Source organism: Clytia hemisphaerica, unplaced genomic scaffold (genome assembly GCF_902728285.1).
Source record: "Clytia hemisphaerica strain Z4C2 unplaced genomic scaffold, Clytia hemisphaerica genome assembly, whole genome shotgun sequence".
NCBI lineage: Eukaryota > Metazoa > Cnidaria > Hydrozoa > Leptothecata > Clytiidae > Clytia > Clytia hemisphaerica.
In genome coordinates this window covers 625,061-633,579 of record NW_027103512.1, presented here as the reverse complement: position 1 = coordinate 633,579, position 8,519 = coordinate 625,061, and positions in this window count along the sequence as shown.

The following is an 8,519-nucleotide window of genomic DNA, read 5'->3' as shown; positions in this document are numbered from 1 at the left end:
TGATTATTAAACCGACTGTTTTTGATTTTGATAAAATGTCTTTCAGATTTTGAAGATGTCTCCTTTATTGATTTAATCAGATTAGCCAGTGTCGGATATAAAGGGTGCTCGGGTAAATTAATGTGTGTCCAAATTTTCGTTAATTCTTCGGACCCATCATCACCCCTCCTAGCATAATAAATTATACCTTTAAAGAAGCGCATTACGATGTAGAACATGAAAATCAGTGTTACTTAAATTTAGGTTTTGCCAATTTTGCGAAAAACCGCAAAAACCAAAAAATGCTGACGTCAGCAAAACTTGTTTTTTAAATAACTCCAGTTTGGCTAATGATATGAACATGAAATTTGGACGAAAGTTGCACATTATTAAAAGGATCATTTTGAAAAAAAAATGTTTCCAAATTTTGCCGATGTCTGCACTTTATTGCAAATTTTCGTATTTTGCTGATTTCTGCTGACGTCAGCAAAATTTGGAAAAAATGATTATGCAAAAATGTTTTTATTACTGATATGCAACTTTGGTCCAAGGAGGGGTGATGATGTGTCCGAATAATTAACGAAAATTTGGACACGCATTAATTTACCCGAGTGTTTGGTCTTCTATACACCCCCTTCCCTTCCGAGTAAAGATTGTAATAGGCTTCATGACCAGAGGAGGTCTATCAATCTTAACTACTACGTCTATGGCCCCTTAACCCTCTTGACCCTAGCCTAGAAATCTAAGCTAGTTTGATTCAGTCACTAGGATAAATCTGATGGTAATTTGTGACTGAATAGCTATAACAGTATTCCAAAATCTTTAAGGCGTCGAAAACGCTATATTGTCTTTAGCCGTGTGTCCTAGCCTTGTGAATACGGGCTTAGTTAACTAGGCTATCTTAACCCCTCGTCAGTTAGTGCAAAAATGACAAGTCAGTACAGAATAATAAAACAATTTTGCGTTCATAGGTGATTGGTTGGTCATATTGTCAGTCTGCTTTGATAAAGGTAGAACCCCAGCTGGCACACAACGTTGTTTCAACGTTTATTTAACGTTCACAACGTCCATATAACGTTAGATGAACGTTGAAACAACGTTGTGTGGCAGCTGGGACTGCAGTAGTTTATTTTGATCTGCATAAAGTTCAATAGTTCTTTTTTAAGAGTTGAAGGTATCAATTTTTCTTTGTCAGTAGTTTGTAATTTCAAATCTTCTTTCTAAGAACTGTAATAAGAATAGCAAACGACATGAAAAAAAGTTAAAATGCGAGCTATTACTTTCAATCTACACTTTCAATGCTTTAGATGTCCCTTCAATATTCTTATAAACTGATGTTCTTATAATGGTCCGCCGGTCTTCTTTTGAACTTTCTTATTTCAATCTCTCAAACATCACGTATTTTCTTTTAACGTATCCGAGCCTCGGAATATTTTCAGCCCTAGCTTGTCATATTCAAGTCTATTTGTTTACACACTTTTGCAAGAACCCTGAAGCTGGTCTGAGCTTTCCACAGTCAAGAAATGAAATTTCTAAGTTTCTTTGATTATTGCGAAATTTTTAATCTAGGTTTTATTCTTGTGAAAAATTCATCATTTCTAAATTTCCCTTTTTCGCGCGCTTTATTCTCTACTGGGGCACATAGAGTATTCACACAGAAACATAGTCCTTCTTAGCTCCCTTTAAAGTTTTACTATGCGTCCTATCTACTACTTAGCATACGAAATTCTTCAGACTAATTCTCTTGAGTTTTTTGCCGAATATGATTTTTTTCAGAATTCAATTTTTTTACATAAATGAAATCCGATAATTCAAATTTCTCCATATACCGACAAAAAAGTTTTTTTTCTATTCTGAATCTGCTGAAGGTAATCAACCAATGAGATTCTACTTCATTAGCCCACCTACTGTAAATTTTGCAGAGCAGTCGAGGTATTGTGGTCAAACTTACTGAGACTTTCCCCTCACTGGGGCCACAGCCAATGCAAACGTGTCACGGAGTTTCTTTTTATGCAGAATTATTTGCTATACACAGCGGGGTACAGTTATGTTTCTCGAATATCTTCTCATCTAAGCTAAGTAAGTAAGTTTGCAGCTGCAGTCGAGGGTGACTTGAAGGTTCCCTAGCTGTCTACCCGAAGGTAGGAGAGGACGCCTAATATACAAATACTCTAACTAAAGTTACAAGCAAGCCAAATTAAATCTAGTCTAGCAGTAACATTCAAGATTGTAATTTCAGTCTAATCGCTTTTGAGCTATCAAAGATTGCCGCATTTCTTTTGTAAGAATCGATTTGACATAAGGTTGCTTTTTCAAAAAAACTAAATAAGATAGCTATGTAATTCAGTGATTGAAAATTTTGGTCATTACCTCGCTAAGCTTTTCACCATCCATTGTCTAACATTTTTTGGACATTATAGAGACATTACATAAGCGTTGCTTGGATTTTTTGTGCCTGGTGAGTAAATATTGGCTCACAATTTCATTCCAATCGAATTTCAAGAGCTGATATTTTACATGGATAGACCAGTAATCTTAGACTTTAAAGAGAGTCACTCAATTGTTTTCATGGAGTCAAAGGTCAGCCGGCTCTGTTATCTATGAACTGGACGGAGCATTGGATAGAGCGGGAATTCAACCCGGGAGCCCCTAAGAGTGTGGCGATAACGCCTTTGGCCACTCGGCAATTGCCATTAAACGTTAAACAAAAGAATATTGAGTATTCTTGGACTAAAAAATGTCTTTTAACAATTTCTTTGAATCCGATTCTGACATCAGAACAATCATATGGAACAATCTAGCACCGAACTTTTATTATAAGAAACCAGCGAAGAAATTTTCTACCGGAAAAAGTTAAAAAATCTTATAAAAGATAAACTCTGTGTGGGGGCAAATTTCAACATTGAAGAAACCTATTCGCTTAAATATTCTCTTTTCATCGCATTTTCTTGTAAATACGGGGGATAGTCGAATTCCATTGTTCTGTATTGGGCATATACAGATAATCTTTTTAAGTAATTCTTGACATTTTCAAGTTGACATCTATCCAGTAGTGGCGGTGGTTGAAGCGGATTCTAAGATTCTAAGGAGGTTTGTTGGTCCTTCCAGTTTCATTAGGGTGATGCCGTTTTACAATCATTTTATTTGCATTGCTTAATGAAAAGAAGAGTTTGTTCAACCTTGTACCCGTGTATTGTAGGCTTTATTTAGGGTACAATCATAGTTGAAATATATTGAGAATTTCATTTATTTTTTAACGTTTTTCAAGATTCAAAGTCCCGGCGAGAAATCGATTTTGGGCTATCTCTTTAATTTAATCGAATATTTAGGAGGTGTTGGCAGACTTCCAGGCTATATTCTGCGAGCCTTGTTGGACTATTTTTGAACTTTTTGATCCTCAGATCGTAAGGTCCTAAGTGTTAAGTCTTGCGTTAAAACTCTACCTTTCGAACCTAATTTAGAGCGCTTATAAATCGATTGTGGTTTCAAAACTTCCCGGTGAATTTTCCTTTTTTCTCAAATATTATGACCTTGACAACTCTTTATTTACGTTATTGATGCACACCATGGAATATTGGCGTTATCAGTAAGCGTCACCAGAAGCTAATGATAGGCGGGAAATGAGGTTGAGGCATGTTCTTAAAAGTAATTAACAATGATCCTGGAATAAAACTACCTTAATGTAAGAAATTTTGGCAAATTGCCTAAAAATTTCTCCATATTTGCCCAAATTTTCTTTCCGCCAAATTTAAATTTATAGGTCATTCGCCAAAATAAATTCTCGCCAAAATTTACTTTTCTTTCGATTTAGTCTCTATTTGTCCTAAAAACCCCTTTTTTCCTCTTTTTACATCGTTGATTGAACAAATATGGGTCGTTCGCCAAATTAATTCTCGCCAGATTTAGAAATTTTATTAGAACGCCAAAATAAATTCCGCCAAATTGCACCAAGATTGGCGATTGATGGCGAATGGGTTCATTCGCCAAAATTTCTTCTCTGGTAGACGGACTACAAATTTATCTCGATTTGAAAACTTGATTATTGAGTTTGCATTGGTGATTTTTTATAGAGATTCTGATTTGTGGATAAACATTTAGGTTTGTCTAAAAGGGCTAGAGTGGAATCGCCAACCCTTCCCCAAAGCATCTCATTATAGCCTCCATAGAAGTGCTTCAATCGGGTAGATGTCAAACCTATGGCTGTTATCTATCTGCTCAGCGTATCAACATTAGCTATTTTGTAAAGGACAACAGTTGGCACAAAACTTTACACATTTATTTTATAAGAACATTGTTTTTTAGTATTTTAGCCATCAAAGCCTTTGTTCTTAGTTTGTTCTTGTAAAAAAATTGTATTTCATAAAGTTCATCTTCTCTTCTATAAATGAACGTTACGGACTTTAGATGTACGTCGTTTCGACGTTACATGCAAACTACGGGAAGCAAAACACGGAGACGGTATTTTTTCGGGGTCCTCTTTTCTATTTTTTTTTTTTTTTTTTAAGTCGGATATCAGGGGCGTATGGGCGTCTTATTTCCTATATACGCCACGAGCTTGGCTTAATTGTTTTATTTCTTCTATGTAACATTTATTATTGTTTCTCTATAATTTTCTCTATCAAAAAAATGAGATGGTCTGTAAAATACACGTCGGCTTATCTTTGATGTGATTAATATAGCTTATGCAGTTGTAGAGTATTGTTTTCAAATGATGGGTGAAGGGAAAAAGCACAGCTAGTACCCAATGTCTTGGTTAAGAGAACTACACAAAGTATTATATAGATGTTGAAATGTTCTTTTTGAAGCCTCAGTCTTTTTGATTTGGTTTATATGGGGTTCACTATGAGATCTCTTTCTCTCACTCTCGCATGAAACTTGAAGTAAATGTTGTGGAATAGAATTCCTTTTTTCTACGTAATATACGTTTTTTATAAGAACATGCAAAATTTTTGAAGCCTTCGGATGTTCTTAATTTTTTAGTTTAAAGCCTAAAAATGTTCTTAGATTGTTTTTAATTTCACCATTTTGTGACCATTTTTACCCATTTTCCTAAGAATTTGGCTGATTTCGAGTCCACGACGCCTTAAAATGTTCTTAACCTCTTCTTAACATTTTGGCCATCGAAGCCTTATGTTCTTATATAGTTTGTTCTTATAAAAAACGTGTAACTCGTTAGGAGCTCTACTAATTTACTACCAAGCGTTTCCATCTTATTAAAGCACCCTTGTACAATAAAGGTTCCGATTCTAGCATCCCGTTTTTCTGTAATTTTCCCCGATTCTCATGAGATTCCGTGTTGAAAATCCTGAAGCTTTTATACGAGAAAACTCCGAATTCAACAGTGACCTGAAAGAAAAGACCTAATCTTGACTCAGTCACAGGTATTGTTTAGTTTACTGGCTTATGGGCCTCGACCATAAGCCAGTAAACTTTAAGCTAAGTAACTATAGATAGGAAACCTCAGTTCTCGCAAAATTCGCGCATGGGTATACCTTGCACGATGAAAAGATTTCGGAAGAAACTTTTAACGTTGAACAACTTTTTACTAAGCACAACCAAGTAAAATTAATAGATGTTTTTACGAAAAACACGAAAATTTTCCCTCTCCTTTTTTTTCCGCATCACGTGATGTTTTCTAAACAATTAAATCCGAGACAAATAACCATATTGTTTCGGATGGTTTTTAAATCCAGTGAGCTTTTCGTGAGAAAATGAAGTAATAGAAGACCTGGTTTTTATCACCTGACTTTGAACAACTTTCTGACGTTTCATATTCATAACAAAATTTCTTGATATTTGATATAAGAATTTTTCTCTGTATTCATCGGAGTTTTCAGATGCTTGCCAAGCTTGAAATATCTTTTTTTACAGACATTTCACTAGTGGAGCATGTAAGGAACCTTCTGCCGTTGTTGCGAACCTTCAGAGTACTTGGAGATGAGTTAGAATGCGATAGAATTAGGATTTATTAACCATAAATGTTATTTGATTCAAAATTTTTGTTTCTTATGAATAAATGTTCTTTGAGTGTCCTAGATGCCGCCATTACTTTCTACTGAAATTATTGCTGAATTCCTATGATTGAAAGTTTTGACATGAAATTTCTTATAGAAAATTGTAAACTACTGTAATGAAATATTTTACTTTTAACATAGACTAGCAAGTGTCTGTCTTTCCTTGGACACAGGGACGCGGGAATAGTGCTTATAAAGAGTTCTCATAAAAATAGAAATTGCCGTGGGAGAGTGGTTTGGAACTCGGGAAAGACAGTTGTATTCAGCGAACGTAGCCCATTGCAAGCAAGAGCTGCTGTGAAATACAACGACGTGGTTTACTAGTCTACTTTTAACAAGGTTTCGCAGACCTAGCTAAATTTTAATCAAACGGCAGAGTTTTTTCTATAATTTAAAGTTATTTTTTACCCCTTAAGCCCTCAAGTATTAAGCCAGCTCATGACCATCGTAGAATGACTAAAGTTTAGTCGATTTTTTAGTGAAGAAATTCAGGCTGGCGGCGTCGATCGTCGTACAAGGGTATAACTTTGAGTGCCCCAAGGCAAATTTAAAAATTGTTAATCAAGCTATCGTTATTTCAAATGATAAAGAAGTTGGTTAACATTGGGTACCATAGCAACTAATGAGTCCCATCTATAAAGACAAGATGGTAATTGAAATTACGCTTCATTCAATTTCCATCCGTAATTTCATACCAACGAGTAGAACAGCCAAAGCGACCACAAGTAGTAATTTTTTGTAAAACTATAAGAAATGACAGTAAAGTAAACAACAGCATGTTTGTTTTGATGCACAAATCGTCATTGATATGTTCAAATTCTTCTAATTTTTGAACGGGTCTTTTGGAGGATCCAATACGATAAAGATAATGAGCATACAATCAACTCTCTCTAATTCGAACCTATATTAATCGAAACTCTCTTTAATTCGAACTAAAATACTGGTCAAATATTGGTCCCCCAACCCAAAAGCCGTTTATAATACTTTCTGTAATTCGAATCTTTTTTTCATAAGAGCATCCAAAATTTTTGAAGCCTTCGAATCGAACATTCTTGATTTTTTGTGTTTCAAACCTAAGTATGTTCTTAACTTGCTTTTATATTCAGCCATTTTGTGGGTATTTTTGTGCGATTTCCTAAGAAAATGGGTCTTAAAAATGTTCATCGAAGTCTTAATGGGAAAAAACTCCATCGGGGATGTGAAACAAGGGTGTTACAATGTGGAACAGGGGTGTTGCAATGTGGAACAAGGGTGTTGCATGAATATTTGACTTACACTACTCATCCAAACTCTTACTAGTGTCGGATTTGCTTAGAATGCTTTATTTGTTAACGTAGATGGGGCGTAGATGTCACTATTTGGGCTGTCTTTAAAATATAATACCTATGAAATTAAATAATTCTTCAAACTTTTGAACGCTATTTTTTGGTAGCCTGGTTACAGTTTTCTTAGAGCGCCACTCTAAAGCTCTAAAGATGACTAGAAACTGTTTACACGTTTTTTTATAAGAACAAACTATATAAGAACATAAGGCTTCGATTGCCAAAATGCTAAGAACAAGTTATAAGAACTTTTTAAGACTTTGTGAACTCTAAAACACCCGATTTCTTAGGAAAATGGAAAAAGATACTCACAAAAATTAAACCCCGAGATTGATTATCATGTTGAGTGCCGGGACGGCTAGTTTTTCTCTATTTGTTCATTTAACACAGATAATGAAGGAATGGGAGGAGTTTTTAAAGATCTTATCATTTTAAAGTCGTCAGTTTATAGGATCAGTAATGATGAATAAGCGAAATTTGGTTTGAGTAAAGAATAGAAATGACTAGCTTTTAATTCAAACCTTTAAAATTACATTTGATGTTTTTTTATTCATGAGAAATCATTGCGATCTCCTCCTATATTGAACCAGACTTTTTGTAAATAGTTAGGAGCTTTAGTCAAGCAAATGTTTGAGTTAATGTCTCGTTAAATTATCAGAAAATCCAAAAGTATATTTCAACCTCACACTCGTATCACTGGAACTTTTGAAAGCTCTTCTTTTCCCCGATAGCTTTTATAGATAGCTATTATAGATAGCTCCATTGAGTTTAAAGCCCGAAGGGCTAGAGTAGAATCTCTAAACTTTCTCAGCCGAGAAAAATGAAGCCACTTATTTCCCATCCAGAACGCACCACAATCATGACGACGGATTGTATCTAGTGGGTCCTTTGTTTTTGAGGACTGCATTTTTCAATATATCTAGTGATATATTTTAATTTCAATCAAGCGTTTGTGTAAAAACCACGCGTGGGCGTTCTGGAAATAAGTGGTTTTATTTCCCATCCCAACCCTTCGGACTTTTAGGTCAATGATATCTCTTATAGCTATTTCAAGAGAAAATACAAGAGCGAAAGAAAAAAAGGCATTTTTCTTGGCAAGAGTTTTGCCAACTCTGATGTCACTGAAAGCCTGAAAATAAGAAGATTAACAGAAAAGAATCAAAATAAAGAGAGAGATATTCCTAGTCCAACGGGGGAGGACATT